Source organism: Triticum dicoccoides, chromosome 5A (assembly GCF_002162155.2).
Source record: "Triticum dicoccoides isolate Atlit2015 ecotype Zavitan chromosome 5A, WEW_v2.0, whole genome shotgun sequence".
NCBI classification, from domain to species: Eukaryota; Viridiplantae; Streptophyta; class Magnoliopsida; order Poales; family Poaceae; genus Triticum; species Triticum dicoccoides.
The window spans coordinates 540,318,659-540,335,771 of NC_041388.1; the positions used below are offsets into that span (position 1 = coordinate 540,318,659).

The following is a 17,113-nucleotide window of genomic DNA, read 5'->3' on the forward strand; positions in this document are numbered from 1 at the left end:
TTCCATACAACTTGCAAATGCATATAAATTGATGAAATTTAGTGTAAAAAAATGAGAAGGCGATTATTTGGTTTGATAAGTAAACAAACCCTCTCATCTGGATTTAAAGGGCTTGGTGGCCAAAACTCTACGACCAAGTGATAACCTCGCATGAAGATTAAATGCATCTAATTGTAGCTGGTGACCGCATGAAGAAGCAGCTTCCAATTGAAGGAAAGAAAACCCATCACATACATTGGCTAGTGCTCTATCTGCTCGAGAGATTAAATCAGACATTTTTCACGAACAACCAAAACACAACGAATCTACTCATTGCACCTGGCTTAATAATAATGGATGGAGGTAATAGACACAAGTACGAGCTAGCTCAATTTACACACTCAAGGTTTATTTTTCTTTTTTAACAAATGTTCAGAAATTTTTAAAGTGTTTGTGAAAACTCCAAAAAGTTTGAAATTTCTAAAATTATTCACATTTTCATAGATTTTCATAGATTTTAAAAATGTTCACGATTTCAGAAAATGTTTCTGTTTCAAATTTTGTTCAATCATTAAAAAATGTTCATGTTTTCCAAATTTGTTCCCAAATTCGAAAAATGTTCAGGGGATTTCGTAATATGTTTGGGTTTTGAAAAATTGTTCACAATTTCATAATATGTTCACTTTTTTAGAAAACAAAATTCTGTTTTCAAATTTTTTGATAAATTCAAATAAAGTTCGTGTTTCTGTAATTTGTGCGTAAATTCTTAGGGGAATTTCATAAAATTATCGCATTTTAAAAAAACTTTCATAATTTTAGAAAATGTTCCCATTTTTCAATTATGTTCCTGTTTTTCAATAAATGGTTTCATTTTCAAATAGTTGTTCATAGTTTCAAGAAATTTTCAAGTCTCTTTTTTGAAAATGTTTGTTTTCTCAAAACTATTTTTTTAAGAATTCACGTTTGAAATTCAAAAAGGTTTACATGTTCCGCTGCATATATAGTTTATAATAAGCTGAGCTGCAATTTTTAGACAACAAATTGAAGAACTACAATGGCTAGAGGCGTGGTTAACTCGCGCGAGTTATTTTTATGTTTTGCCACCGCTGGTCCTTTCTTTTAATAAAAATTCGCGCTGCTATTGTAACACAAAAGATGGATAGTTGCACTGGTTAGCAGCGCGGGTGTAGATACTTCAGGTTGTAGGTTTGACTCCCACCTAGGGCTGTCTATTTTTAATGATTTTTTTACCGGACAGAAAACTCAGCGCGAGAGCGAGATGAATTTGGACGAATGAAAATTGTTGGTTCCATGACGGACGAAAAGATATCTGCGTCCCATCGCAAACGAAAAAATGTGAAGAAACGCTCCGTCTTTTATTATTAAAAAAAGAGGTAAAGATAAAGAATTTAATTTTTGTGCACAAGTATTCAAGCATGCAACTGCCAAATGAAGAAACTATTCGTCCTAGTTCATCGTGTGCTTCATATCAATAATATCTACTACTATGTTTTCTCCGCGGGCTGCTCATCTTCTCCCGTCGCTCACTTCGATAATATCTACTTTCTTCTCTTCTGTTCTCGCTTCTGTCAGCTCGTCTACTCCCGTCCCGTCTATGCTCCCTGCTGGAGCTGTGGCCGTGGGAAGAATGCGGCTGCTCATCCCTCCGCCTCTTGCGGCCGGATTTGGTGTCGACCTTGTCACGGAACCTGTCAATTTTACCTTTCACCGTGCTGCGCTCCCCGGACGGAATCACCACCCCGGTACCATTGCTAGGGTCGACGACATGTCCGGCGAAGAGGATCGCATGCGACTCCTCCTCGATTATGAAGTAGGCGAACGGGTGGTCGGCGACGAAAAGCACTTCCTCCGGCGGGCGTTCACATGAGGATTTCACAATGGCGTCATAGATGGTCATAGCGGCAGCTTCCGTTCCGTCCTCGTTGACCTCGATGACAGCCTTCTGGAAGACATCTTGCACGAGGACGTCCTCCTCCAGCATCCCGGAGAGGTCGGCTCGTTGGCTGAAAGGTAACCGGAGCCCCAGATCTTCAAGGACGGCGGTGACGCTGCTCTCGAAGGAGAGCTCGAACCTGGGCACCAGCACCTCGTCCACATTGACCCAGCGCGTCGGCAGGTACTCGCGCAGGAAGGCTGCCGGGGACGACGACGTGATCTTGTGCAGCAGCCTCCTCAGGCCGTCACGCGCGTCCGGGAGGAAGATGCACATGCTGTGGCGCTGGGTGTACGTCGGACTACGCCTGTATCCTAACTTGAGCACCTTGAATCCGTCGTGCGCGGCCATGTCGTGATAGTTATCTCTGTGGTACGTCATGAAGGGGACGTCGACGGCGGTGCCGTCGAGCCGGTAGAAGGGCCTGTTCTTGGTCGAGCTCTTGTAGAACGGCACTTGCCACTAGAAGAATGGAGGAATTGTGTGCTCATGTATTACAGAAGGGAGTTCGATACATATACAGCAGCCAAGACGTTGGCGTTCCCTACATGCAGGGAAGTGGAGATAAGGCGCCGGGAGGTTAGCTAGCTACCTAATGACCCGGCCCTGCAGTTACAACAACAACACAACTCATACACACATATGCTGGTACAACACTTGTCACGGTACAACTCAACACCCCCCCGCAGTCCGAACGTCGCCAGGAGAGACGTTCAGACTGGCTCGAAAATCACAAAACACTGATGACGACAACCCCTTGGTGAAGATATCCGCGAACTGGGAGGAAGTCGGAACATGGAGAACCTGGGCTTCACCGAGGGCCACGCGATCGCGAACAAAATGAAGATCAATTTCGACATGCTTCGTCCGCTGATGCTGCACTGGGTTAGAGGAGAGGTACATCGCGCTGACATTGTCGCAATACACCACCGTAGCTCGTCGTGGAGGGCGATGGAGCTCAGAGAGGAGTTGTCGTAGCCAGCAAGACTCGGCAACACAGTTGGCAACGGCACGATACTCCGCCTCCGCACTAGAGCGAGACACGGTCGGTTGTCGCTTGGACGACCAAGAGATGAGGTTGCTGCCGAGGAACACGCAAAAACCGGAAGTAGACTTGCGAGTGTCGGGACACCCGGCCCAATCAGCATCGCTATACGATATGAGGTCGTGCGAAGAGGAGCGGTAGAACTGGAGGCCGTAGTGAGTGGTACCGCGAAGATAGCGCAAGACTCGTTTGATCAACTGGAAGTGTGAATCAAGCGGGGCATGCATGAACAAGCAAATCTGCTGGACGGCGTAGGTGAGATCCGGCCGTGTGAGGGTGAGGTACTGAAGGGCTCCAGCGATGCTGCGGTATTTCGAGGTCGGAGAAGGGTTTGCTACCCATACTGGAGAGCTTGGAGCTAGTGTCAATGGGTGTGGTGACGGGATGGCAATTGAGCATGTTAGCCCGATCCAAGACCTCAAGTGCATATTGCTCCTGAGATAAGAAAAGACCAGCGGTGTTGCGATGCACATTGATGCCAAGAAAGTGGTGGATGTCCCCGAGATCACTCATGGAGAACTCACGAGAGAGCGACGAGACGAGCGATGCGAGGAGGGTAGTGGTGCTGGCAGTGAGGATGATGTCATCGACATATAAAAGGAGGTATGCCATGGACGTTCCTCGGCGAAGAATGAACAACGAGGTGTCACACTTGGAGGAGACGAACCCGAGAGTGCGGAGGAAGCTCGTAAAGCGGAGGAACCAAGTCCGGGGAGCCTGCTTGAGGCCATACAAGGACTTGTTCAGGCGGCAAACATGCGTGGGGCGAGCAGAGTCGACGAAGCCGGAGGGTTGTTGACAATAGACGGTCTCGGCAAGATCACCATGGAGAAATGCATTTTTGACGTCCATTTGGCGGATCGGCCAACTGTTCGCCGTAGCAAGACTGAGGACGACGCGAATCGTGGTGGGTTTGACAACGGGGCTGAAGGTCTCCCCATAGTCGACGCCAGCCTGCTGTGTGAAGCCACGGACCACCCACCGCGCCTTGTACCGAGCCAGCGAGCCATCGGGATGAAGCTTGTGCCGAAAGATCCATTTGCCGGTCACCACGTTGACACCTGCAGGACAAGGCACCAAAGACCAAGTGTCATTCCGAATTAGCGCATTAAACTCGTCTAACATGGCGTCATGCCAATGGGGGTCTTTGAGAGCGGCACGGTACGAGGAGGGAAGCGGCGAGGGAAGTGTGGTGACAGAAAGATCAAAGTAGCGCTTGGGCATGGCAAAACCCTTTTTACCGCGTGTCTGCATTTGGTGTGGGTTGGTGCGTGGAGGGATGGGAACGGCACGAGGCGGCAACGGTGGAGCCGGGAGGAGCAGCGGCGTGCTGGGGGCAGGAGTCGGCAAGCCCGAAGGAGCGGGCGTGCAGGCAGCAGGCGTGCGTGGGGGCGTGCAGGCAGCAGCGTCGGGCCGGGAAGGTGGAGTGGTCGTGCATGGGCGTGGGACCCGGCGTGCATGGGCGTCGGGGGCGCTACGTGAGCGGGAAGGCGGGACTGCATGGGCGTGGGGCCCGGCAGGTGGTTGGGCGGGCGAGTCGATTGGCATGGGTGCGGGAGCGGCATGCAGGCGTGTGGAGGGCAGGGGTGCGTGGGTGATGGGTGATTGGCGGGGCGCGGCGGGGTCAGGATGTGACCCGTACGAGGTGGCAGACGCAGCAGGGCGCCCGGGATCTTCTGCGCCCGTGGATAAGTCTGCATCAGAAGCATAAGGAAACACACTTTCATCAAAAATAACATGCCGGGACGTGATGACTTTGCGCGAGGAGAGATCAAAGCAGCGGTATCCTTTTTGTTCACGGGGATAACCAAGGAACACACAACGTGTAGAACGCGGCGAGAGCTTGTGGGGGGTTGTGGCAGAGAGGTTGGGGTAACAAAGACACCCAAAAGTGCGCAAGTGATCATAGGTGGGGTGTATGCCGTAAAGAAGAAAGTGAGGGGTAAAGTGGTGGATAGCACGCGACGGGCGAATGTTGAGAAGACTAGTGGCTGTATGGAGGGCTTCGACCCAAAATGCAGGGGGGAGCTGCGCTTGAAATAAGAGAGTGCGGACGACATCATTGGTGGTACGGATGTGGCGTTCGGCTTTACCATTTTGCGGTGAGGTATGCGGACAGGTGAGACGAAAAGAGATGCCATTGGAGGAGAAGAAGTCACGAAGCGCGGTGGTGAGGAACTCTCCGCCATTGTCACACTGCACACATTTGACCATCACATGAAATTGAGTGAGAATGAAAGAAAGAAAACGAGAAAGCGTGGCACATGTATCAGATTTGGCGCGCAGCGGGAAGGTCCAAGAGTAATGCGTGTAGTCATCCAAAACCACAAGGTAGTACTTATAGCCCGAGAAACTAATGATCGGAGAAGTCCACAAATCACAATGCAATAATTGGAACGGTGCAGTGGTATAAGAAGTGGAGGCGGAAAAAGGGAGACGAGTGTGTTTGCCTAATTGGCAAGCGGGACATAACGGCGATGCAGAATTTTTATTACATGTAGTGGGAACATCAAAGGGAAAATAAGCTAAGGACGAAACGTCGGGATGCCCGAGCCTTTTATGCCAAAGATCCGAAGTTGAAATAGTGAAAGCCGCCGGGAGGGTGCCGCCATGGTCGCTGGTGAAGCGGTAGAGGTCGCCGGAACTATTGCACCTCAGAAGCACCGCCTTGGTTTGAAGATCCTTCACGGAAAAACCGAGGGGGTCAAACTCCACAGAACATAAGTTGTCACGTGTAAACTTGCGAACGGAGATAAGGTTTTGCACGATGTTAGGAGATAGCAAAATATGGGTGAGATAGAATGGGCGGGGAGGGAGACGTGTGTTACCAATGGCGACGACGGGAAGACGAGCCCCATTACCGACAACAATATGACGAGAATCATGTGCTAACAAGGGATGAGACTCAATCAATGTACCTGGGTCCCCGGTGACGTGGGAAGAGGCGCCCGTGTCCATTATCCAGTCGGCTTGGGGAGGAAACACGGCACCATGGCTCGGAGCAGCCTGGTACATGGCTGCGGCATCCCAGGAGTACGGCGAGGCGGTGTAGTGAGCAGGTGGTGCGGACGGGAGTGGAGCAGGCGGAAGCAGCACTGGATAGGCGTGGTGGGCCGCGCCGGGCCGAGGGCCGAGTACTCCGGCCGAGTTTGGAGGCACCCAGGGAGCACGCGGGGGTGGGAAGGGCAGCCCCATGGGGGCAAAGTACCCCAGCCATGGCTGCTGGGAGCCACGTCCGCCGCCTCCAGGAGCGTCACCGCGACCACGGCCGCGGCCACGCCCGCGTCCACCACCGCGCCCGCCAGGGCGGTTGCCACCGCCGAGTTGGCCTGCCCGTCCGCCTGCAGCCGGAGGAGCGCCGCCGCCGCCGCCGCCGCCGCGATCAGCGCGGTCACCGCGACCGCCACCGCCACCGCCGCGCTCGTCATGGACGGCGAGGACCTGCGCCCCTTCCGTGCGTGCCCGCTTGTCGAGGGCGAGTTCGGCGAGGACGAGGCGAGAGCGTGCCTGGGCGAAGGTCGGCAGCGGTACGGTGGACTGAAGAATGGCGGCCTGGAGTTCAAACTTTTTGCCGAGGCCGTCCAACATCTGCAGAGTGAGAGTGCGGTCCGTGACCGGCTCCCGGACGTCAGCAAGGGCAGCGGCGATACCTTGGAGATGGCGGCAGTACTCGCTGACGGAGCGGTCGCCGCGCACGGCCGATCGGAATTCTTGGCCGAGATGCATGGCGAGCTCGGCCTCGTTCTCGAGGAAGTACTCATGGAGGCGTTTCCATATCGTGAAGGCGGTGGAGCCGGCGGGCGCGACGATGTCGAGGAGATCGGCGGCGACGGTGGAGTAGAACCATAGGACGATCGTGTTGTCGTCATCCCGCCAGAGCGGGTCGGAGAGGCGGGCGCGGCGCCGCCCTGCACGTGCGCCTCGGCATGGTGCCGAGCAAGGATAAGGTTGATGTAGTTCCTCCACCGAGCGAAGTTGGATCCAGCGAGGGCCAGCTTGAAGTCGACAATATGCGTGATGCTAGCAGGGAGACCTCCGGTGGGTGCGGCAACGCCAGGCACGGAAAGAGGGATCGGTGGTGGGAGTGGGTTGGGCGGGATAGGTGCAAGGGGCAGACCGCCAGAGGAGGAAGATGAGTCAGGGGTGAGAGAGGCGCGAGGGCGCGCATCAGCAGTGGCTGCAGCGGCGGCGAGCTCTTCGGCCGAGGGGCCGTCGTCAGTGGCGCCGGCGCCGGTGTCAACTGGCAGCGGGGGAGACTGAGGGTGGGTGGCCATGGAGAGAAGAACCTGAAGCTCTGATTACCAAGAAGAATGGAGGAATTGTGTGCTCATGTATTACAGAGGGGAGTTCGATACATATACAGCAGCCAAGACAGCAGCCAAGACGTTGGCGTTCCCTACATGCAGGGAAGTGGAGATAAGGCGCCGGGAGGTTAGCTAGCTACCTAATGACCCGGCCCTGCAGTTACAACAACAACACAACTCATACACACATATGCTGGTACAACACTTGTCACGGTACAACTCAACACCACTTGCCCCTGAAGTAGATGGCGTTGGCCAGCACGAGGTCGGTGCCCCGGTGTACGGCTCCCAGAGGGACGGCGGAGCCGATGAGGTTCCTCGTGGCCGCCGCGGCCCACGCGTTGATCTGCGCCGTCGCTTGCGCCGGGTCGTTGTGGAAGTCGACGGAGCTGACCTCGGCCTTGCACTTGCCGACGACGGCGTCACGGAAGGCCGGCTTCAGCGGCCGCGTCAGGTCGCTCCAGACGCCGCACGCGAACGCCACGCTCGGCCCGCCGCCGTCGGGATTCGACGATCCGTCCAGGAGACGCGCCACCGAGTCCTCTAGCTCGAGGCGGGACCGCGCGCCTAGGACGCCGAGGATCTCCTCCAGGGTCTTCCCACCGGCGCCGGCGGCCAGGAGCGCCAGGACGGCGTAGATGGAGATCGGCGAGAAGACCAGGTTGCGGTCTCTGTTGGCGTCCGCGAGTCGCTTGATGAGGCGGGCGGCGAGATCGGCCATGCCGGCGGACACATGCGCCTCCATTGTGTCAATCTAGAGATCAATCGGTCGGCCTGATATTTATGGGGGGCACGTAAGTCGGTCGTGATCATGGAGTCCCGATCCAGCAGGAACCCGATCTGCCAGGCGTGCGTGCGTGCGACTTGCTGTGATTTGACTGCTCCCCGTGACCATTGGCGGTTGCTGTTTTTTTCTTCTGAAATTGAAGGAAATAAAAGAATATACTGTATTAATCTACTACCTACTATCACTATAAAAGAAATAGAGTCAGATCCAAACAATCACATCCATCCATCGTCAAAATTTAATGGCTCTTAATTCTTTTGTGTTTAACGCTATCAACCATGAGTTAAGCCACGATCGATCGATGGCTAATCTGCCTCGCGGTAAAAAAGAGAGAAAACCGTCCGCACGACCTCCTCCTTCTCGAGGGATTGGGTGATTTGTTCCACTTTATAAAGAGTTGGATGATTTGCCCTGTGATTGTCTTAATGACAGTGGCCCCAGGTCCCATCCGGTAGCCTCTCAATGGGGCAAATGATCTTATGGAGAAGTAAAGTGGGGCAAAAGATCCAATTTCTCCCTCCTCCTCCCGCACGACCTCCTCCTCCTCCTCCCGCGCCGTTCGCCTCCCGCAGCCGTGCCCTTCGCAGCAGCCTCGCGCCGCCGGAGCCACGGGAAGCCGCCGCGGGTCGCCGGGAGCCTCCCCAGCCGCGGGAGCCCGCCCCCGCCGCGGGAGCCGCCCGCTGCAGGTCGCCGCCCCGCCGGCGCGCCGTTCGCCGCCGCCATTCACCGCCCGTCGCGCCCCGCGGGAGCCGCCGCAGGTCGCCGTCGCGCCGTTCGCCGCCCGCCGCCCATACAAGATCCAGGCATCCAACCCTTTCTCCACGAACCCACTCCAGATTGCTCCATTCATTCCGTAAGAAGGAGAAAAAATCGCCATTGATCGTCCCTTCCTTCTGGTTCAGCCGTCACCAGGTGTGTGTTAAGGGAGGATCGGACACGCGTGTGCCAGGGAGGATGCTGCCACCACGCTCTTCGAAGATGTGCGGAGTCGTCGTGTCTGTACGGTTGACACCTCTACCACCGTCGCTGCCTTCGAGGAGGATTCGTGCCTGCATCTTAATGTTCGCCAAGCCCATTACATCGCTGGTTCAGGACACACAACAAAACAAATCTGAACCTCAGCGACATATTTGCTGGTAAAGTCCTCTCCCTCTTATATCTCGGTAGGATGCATTCTTTAACGATTTATTTGCTGGGGTTTGTTAAGAAATTCCAAAGATTTCAGAATCTGTTTGGTTATGTCATTCAATATCCCTGGGTGAACAAACTTGTGACTTTGGTTGTTGGTAGCTTAATTATTTGGTCTTCTATCTAATAGACAGATGTCGAGTATAAAATTTGAATCCAACTCTGATTGATAAGACTTGATTTTTTTTAATCCTGCTGATGAATGGCCTACTATTTCAACCTCTTTGTATTGCTGAATTTATAACCTGTGAGATCAGGGTAGTTACAACCTATGAAATCTTCCTGAACGTTTGAACCTATGGGATTGGGGTAGCCAATTTTGTATCGTTGATACGATGGCTACATAAACAATTCAGCAAGCTACATCTGCTTCATCGGGTTGATGCTTCATGCATGCTCAGCAAGTTTCCTTTCCCTTGAGTCGTCTTGCCTCGGGTCGGTTTGTTCTTGCGCAGACAGATGTGTAGACCACATCTTGTAGATGGCTAATATGGATTATGCTCCACCCCTCCATGACTTCACTCGAGTTAATTCCCCGTGATGCGACTGACACAAAACTATCCTCGGTATCCACAAAGATCACTCTGGGTGATGGCCTTCCTAATATTTAGTTATTTTCATTTTTCTGATGCTTATGGCTATAAGTTAACTCCAAATAAGTTTTTTTTAAATATGGCACAAAATTGAAAATTCTGATTACATCATGGTGATATTTTTTCTTGTAGGGAGAGAAGGAGGATAAAAAGTGTTGGTCCTCTTCACAGGATAGGTACAGACCTGGCTAAGCGATTACTGCTGCTGCGGTTCATCTACAATGATTTTGGACATTGATTCTTGTTTTACCCTTATTATTACCATTTGCTAACTTAACCATTTCCATCTCTCATGTTAATTCTGAAGACCTTTTATGTATCATGTATCCAAGCAGGCTGCATGTGAGGTGAATCAAGGTAACTATATGATGTAGTGAAGTATAAACTCCTCTCCCTATAATATGCAGCCTTCAAACCATAGGTTTGTGAATTTTATGCCAGCTGGGCCTCTTTCATTTTAATGCTTGAGTCCTATTATTTCATTTCTCCAAGCTTTTGAGTTCTAATATTGTTCTGTATTATGAGCTCTTGAACATTTGCCTGCACAACAATGATCTATAATAATTCCCTTCTAAGCCTAGAGATAGTTGTACACATCATTTATTCAATCCTAAATTACTCTATGCTCTGAATTACTCCCGTGGTGCATTTTATGTCCCCCTTACATCTATATCTATGTCTTCTTACTCATATACATGCTTTCCCATGTAATCATCCTTAACAATTGTCATGTTCAATCTGTAACTACTTATCAGGGTATTTTCTGATTTTTTTATGTTGCCGCTTACTGATCTTACGACATGGAGAGGAGAGGCCAAGTAGCAGCAAGCATGCAGCTGTGTCATGCAAACAAACTGATACTGCAGAAAGTCACTGATTGTACAAAACCAGAAAAACAAATTGCAGCGCAAGCATGCAAAGAGACAATTGCGCGAATCAAACACATATTCAAATAATAAGGCAGTGAGAGGCTTTATATTAGGCGGTGTACTGCAACAAGGTGCCTCCCTCCATCATCATTCCATTCTTCTCCTGTTTCCTATCTGTCAGCTGCACCTACAACCGGTGCCCCAATCTAGCTCGACAATTGACGGCGGCTACATCTGTTGTGGCCGGCAGCGAGGCAAGTCCTCCTTTTAAACCATGTATGTTGATTTCAAATAGTAGAACTAATTCATACTTTGAAGTTGTTTGTTAATCAGGCTTCCATGGACGTTGATTTCCATTAAACAGTATTTTGCGAACTTCTTGTTCTCTGCAAATTTTGGATGCCGCCGGTCAGTGTGACGCCCAAATCCTGGTGGCAAGTCTTTTTCTAATTGAGAGAATTATTTAGGTGCTAATTCAAACACCATATCTATAGGTTCGTTGAAATTCCCTAGACAAGTTACTTTCTGAATTCTGACTCTGAGTAGCCGACTCATACTTATTTTTGCGCCTTCAGTTGATTTGCTTCAGTGTGTTTGGTCTTTCTATTCAGGATCCCGGTCTGGAAAACTAGATGGTGTATGGATTCAGAGATGAACATGACGAACGATAGAAGGTCGATTTGGATTATTCTTGGTCCATAACTTTCAATTATTCCACTGCCACACAACTGGTATTCCACTTATCCTTCCTTCCAATTTTTATTTGCAAATTTGTGATGTTTATGGTACCGTTTCAGTGGTTGATTGAAGTAGTGAGGATATTCTGACTATGATGAATTAACAAAAAATGTTTTTATGCTGAACCAATCAATTTTTTTATTAAAATCCTTGCAGTGCTTGTGCTGGCAGGGAGAGGAGGAGAAGTAAGGCGTTGTGGGCAGGGACTGGCTGTGGGTACAAGAAGGCCAGATATGAGATGGTGGAAAGGATGCACACAGGAGAAGAGAACAAGCTGCAACGGAAGGCAGTTTAAGATGTAGTAGTGGACGCCTCTTCCATGATATTCAGGTTGGTGTAAGACTGCTCGCCTTAGATGCAATTGACTGGACATTCGGAGCTAGCTCTAGACAGGATAATTTAGATTGATGAACTATTTTGTGGTAGCAATCTGCGTGTTCAGTGATGCCGCACACGTCCTCTCATCTCGTCACGAACGGCCTGGATGTGGCAGCTGCCGTCAACATCCCAAGCGTCACCAGCACGACGTGTTGAATGACATTGGCATCGTCTCACTGGGGCAGCAGCTCAACACCGGCATTATTCTGGTAATGCAAGTCCCGCTCCATCTCCTCTGTTTGCAGTCATTGTTCCAATATTACTGGAGATAAAATCCATTCTAGCTATCGTTGCTGAAGATCGTTTGGTGGTGTTCGATCCAGACTAAAAAATTATTTCATGTTGTTTTCAGTAATTATGATCAGCTCAGCCGTAAGATGTAGAGAGATCAATCACATCCGATCTTCGATTTAATGTAAATTAGGTGATTTACTGAACCGCGGGTTGCCTGTTTCATGAACAGTACTGCCATTTTAAACAATCTAGGACCTACACTTGATGACGACATTATTATTTATACAGCTGTACTGGGCCATTTGTTAGCAGCAGCCAATTATATGCCAATCTTTATAAAGTTGAAAGACTAAATTCCAGTGACAAAAAGCCTTGTCATACTGGCAGTTATTTTCCAATGAATGTCTGCATATCATTCACTTGTCTTGATGTCTGTCTATAATAAAGTTGGCATGTACCTTTTGTTCAAAATAAAGCATGCTTGGTTTTTGGAGTTGCATCCATCAGCTAACCTTAGAGGAATTCATATATCCACCACGCCGGTGCTTGTTTTGCACAATCTTATACATTAGGACTTTATACTCCTTCACAAAAAACACCCTGGCAAAATATTCGTATGCTACTTTGCCTCATTTCATAAGTGTAGTTTTGGTCACGTATGTTGGAAATATATGCTTGTTCTGTGGTGATGAATCAGAATGGAAAATCTGAAAGGAAGTGATTATTTGTTCATGTGTTGATATAGTGATTCTGTTTGAACTTGAAGGATAAATATGATGGAGCCTTTTTTTTATTAAAGCTTGTTTTCCCTTGGAATTATTGTTGTAAATACTATATTTGCGGGTGTGCAGTTTGTGATTCTCTATTCATGATATTTAGATAGACCGGATTCGTTCCTTTATAGCATACACAGACTTGAATTATTTTGTCATTGATGAATATGCATAATGTACTTTAATTTGTTGAGATTTCAAATGAGGTCGTAGGAATCAAAATGGAACTCTCATGTGGCTGATATCGGTTTTATATTATATTTTTAGATGAAATTTCTATATTTACTTATCTCAAGATATATTTGATTTCATTTTTGTCTCTTGAGACAAGGAGCGAGCAAACTGTTGATTTTGCAGAGAACAATTGTCACTGAATTGCTTTCAAGGCGGATGTTCCATAGACAAACAAGCATGCAATCAACACTGCATGATTTCAATTGGTTTCCAATGTACGTAGCATGTCTATCTGGTTATTTTGCTTTTTGGTTTGTGCACTCATGGAACGAGAAAGAATTGAACCAACCAATTTGCAGGGTGAATATTTAATATTTCATTTTTTTATTCTACCTCATGAAAACTCTAAAGATAATGACCTGTGGTTCTCCTAAAGTATAGTTGTGAGATAAGAATTTTGGTGCATCTAATCAACTACACTGAGAATGAAGCCGCATACAACATGCACCCCTTATGTTGTACAAGAATTGGTTAGTGTATTAAGACATACTAAGGTAATCAGGTGTCTTCACTCCATGCATATGATGCTAAATTGTAGAGTTGCTTGAAAATCATTTAAATTATAGGTTGGTTGTCATATTTTTAGTGTAATCATAATATCTTTAGAATTTGCATATCTGGTTGTAACATCAGTCGAGGCGTGCATTGCTTGTGCACGCTTACTATATTCCTTGTGTATGAAGCTGCAATTGAAATATGTATGCTATGGCATGTATGTGAGCTTACATTATTTGTTTTATAATTGCTGATTATGATTAGAAATAACATGTAGCCTGGAAAGAAGGAACGATATGAGCTAAAAGATGCAGAAAAAGAGGATTAGGCCCGCGGATTGTTATCAAGGAGAACATTGAGCTATGAGGGTGTTTTTCGGGCAACACCGGCGATGGTCTCAGCAGCTATATGATGGTGAACTGTAGCTGTCGTAATATTTTGAGAAATATATTATGATTAATTTTTACTTACCTATCCGATTTTTTTCGTTGCGATGATCTGATAGGCCCCATATAGGTGTCTGGATTGTAATAGGTATTTTTCTGGGTTAAGAAGGAAGAATGTTTCGGGTGTTCATTAAGATTACTTGATTGGTGAACTGCGATGGCGGATTTAATTTCAATATGCTTTAGGAAAATCTGTTAAGTACATATTACATCAAGATTTAAATTCATAGAGTATGTGAGATGTATGGTAAACCATTGCTCATGTAAGATATTGCTATATGTAAACTAAAAATGTAAGTTTCATATATTTAAATATTATTTTCTAATGAATTTCTATCAAAACGTGCATTGCACGTGCAAGCTTACTAGTTAATTATATAAGCATAATGTGCTTTCACCATCAGATAGTTTGCTTCCTTGTGAAACACAAATTGTCTCCCGTCAGAACAAAATTGTCTCCAATGCTACTCAACTTTGCTTTCAACGACACACTGAAAGTTTGCTTCGATCAAGAACATGGTGATTGAAATTTGATTTAGTTATCTTTGGACACCATTGAAGATGGGCTCTCATCGCCATCGCCGAGGAGTCTCGCAAAGTCGTAGCTAAAAATGGTGCAACCTCATCCACCTGATGTTAATGTGCTCCAACGATATGCCAACCGTTGGAGGTAGCCTGGCTCAGGTCGCTTCCAAGGGCGGCATGGGTGCCCTAGGCCCCTGGCCACCCCTGCCACCATCCTCCACCTCGTCCTTTGTTCTCCTCATTTGTTGTCATACAAAGCCAACGATAAAGCCCGCTCTTCGAATGGCGATAGTGGGGGGTAACCCCTGTGTTGCTCATTTGAGCAGCCTTGGGCAGTGCAACTTAGGTGGACCGTGATGTTAGTTCACCAGTGTAGGTTAGCCGAGGCGGTGGCGCTAGGTATATCACAACGCATTTCCCTTCCTCCCTCACACGACGGCGCTCTATCTGTTGGGGAACGTAGTAATTTCAAAAAATTTCCTACGCACACGCAAGATCATGGTGATGCATAGCAATGAGAGGGGAGAGTGTTGTCTACGTACCCTCGTAGACCGACAGCGGAAGCGTTATGACAACGCGGTTGATGTAGTCGTACGTCTTCACGGCCCGACCGATCAAGCACCGAAACTACGGCATCTCCGAGTTCTAGCACACGTTCAGCTCGATGACGATCCCCGGACTCCGATCCAGCAAAGTGTCGGGGAAGAGTTCCGTCAGCACGACGGCGTGGTGACGATCTTGATGTTCTACCGTCGCAGGGCTTCGCCTAAGCGCCGCTACAATATTATCGAGGATTATGGTGGAGGGGGGCACCGCACACGGCTAAGAGAACGATCACAAAGATCAATTTGTGTGTCTATGGGGTGCCCCCTGGCCACGTATATAAAGGAGTGGAGGAGGGGAAGGGCCGGCCCTCTCTATGGCGTGCCCTAGGGGAGTCCTACTCCCACCGGGAGTAGGATTCCCCCTTTCCTAGTAGAACTAGGAGCCCTTCCAAGTAGTAGGAGTAGGAGGGAAGGAAAGGGAAGGGAAAAGGAGAAGGAAGGAAGGGGGCGCCCCCCTTCCCTAGTCCAATTCGGACCAGACCAAGGGGAGGGGTGCGGCCACCCTTGAGGCCCTTTTCCTTCTTTCCCATATGTCCCAATAAGGCCCAATACGTATTCCCGTAACTCTCCGGTACTCCGAAAAATACCCGAATCACTCGGAACCTTTCCGATGTCCGAATATAGTCATCCAATATATCGATCTTTATGTCTCGACCATTTCGAGACTCCTCGTCATGTCCCCGATCTCATACGGGACTCAGAACTCCTTCGGTACATCAAAACTCATAAACTCATAATATAACTATCATCGAAACCTTAAGCGTGCGGACCCTACGGGTTCGAGAACAATGTAGACATGACCGAGACACGTCTCCGGTCAATAACCAATAGCGGAACCTGGATGCTCATATTGGCTCCCACATATTCTACGAAGATCTTTATCGGTCAAACCGCATAACAACATACGTTGTTCCCTTTGTCATCGGTATGTTACTTGCCCAAGATTCGATCGTCGGTATCTCAATACCTAGTTCAATCTCGTTACCGGCAAGTCTCTTTACTCGTTCCGTAATACATCATCTTGCAACTAACTCATTAGTTGCAATGCTTGCAAGGCTTTAAGTGATGTGCATTACCGAGAGGGCCCAAAGATACCTCTCCGACACTCGGAGTGACAAATCCTAATCTCGAAATACGCCAACCCAACAAGTACCTTTGGAGACACCTGTAGAGCACCTTTATAATCACCCAGTTACGTTGTGACGTTTGGTAGCACACAAAGTGTTCCTCCGATAAACGGGAGTTGCATAATCTCATAGTCATAGGAACATGTATAAGTCATGAAGAAAGCAATAGCAAGAAACTAAACGATCAAGTGCTATGCTAACGGAATGGGTCAAGTCAATCACATCATTCTCCTAATGATGTGATCCCGTTAATCAAATGTCAACTCATGTCTATGGTTAGGAAACATAACCATCTTTGATCAACGAGCTAGTCAAGTAGAAGCATACACTACTAGGAAAAACCTTATACACAGAAGTTTATCAGTAGCGCGGTTTAAAATTGGGCGCTACTGCTAATTAGTAGTAGCGAGGGGTATAAAAACCGCGCTACTACTAAGTTGATAGTAGTAGCGAGGGGTATAAACCCGCGCTGCTACTAAATGGTCTCCAACAATGCCCCCGGGAAAGGCGATAGTAGTAGCGAGGGGTATAAAACCAACACTACTACTAAGTCTCTACTCCTAATGTCTCAGTTGGTAGGTCGCGTTCCGGGTTTTATTTTCGTCCCACCTTATCCGGTCTTTTTGGTACCTGCTCCCACCTCCCGCTCAGCCGCGTGGAACCAAGAAAAACCCTCAGGGCCGAGTCCCCAACCCGCCCCCACACGCCAAAAACTCCTGTCGCACCCATCTGATACGGACAAATCGGTGACAATTAACCAGCGAAAAAAAACGATGAAAATTAACCAGCGAAAAAAAATCTCTACTCCTAATGTCTCAGTTGGTAGGTCGCGTTCCGGG

The 17,113-nt window shown here is 48.6% G+C and overlaps 2 long non-coding RNA genes and 1 pseudogene across 3 annotated transcripts; 2 read left to right on the plus strand and 1 right to left on the minus strand.

Annotated features, from left to right (window-relative positions):
- Positions 1 to 1,468: 1,468 nt before the first annotated feature.
- Positions 1,469 to 8,003, minus strand: LOC119299928 (annotated as a pseudogene).
- A 1,001-nt stretch (positions 8,004 to 9,004) lies between these two features.
- LOC119297766 lies at positions 9,005 to 10,967 on the plus strand. The gene is made up of 3 exons (XR_005145730.1): positions 9,005 to 9,205; positions 9,983 to 10,026; positions 10,158 to 10,967. It is a non-coding gene; the product is annotated as an uncharacterized LOC119297766 (long non-coding RNA).
- A 78-nt stretch (positions 10,968 to 11,045) lies between these two features.
- Positions 11,046 to 14,147, plus strand: LOC119297767. Of its 2 annotated transcripts, XR_005145732.1 has the most exons (6): positions 11,046 to 11,213; positions 11,331 to 11,450; positions 11,614 to 11,787; positions 11,884 to 12,044; positions 13,200 to 13,291; positions 13,849 to 14,147. It is a non-coding gene; the product is annotated as an uncharacterized LOC119297767 (long non-coding RNA). The 2 variants fall into 2 exon arrangements; XR_005145731.1 differs by having other exon boundaries at positions 11,884 to 13,291.
- Positions 14,148 to 17,113: the final 2,966 nt, after the last annotated feature.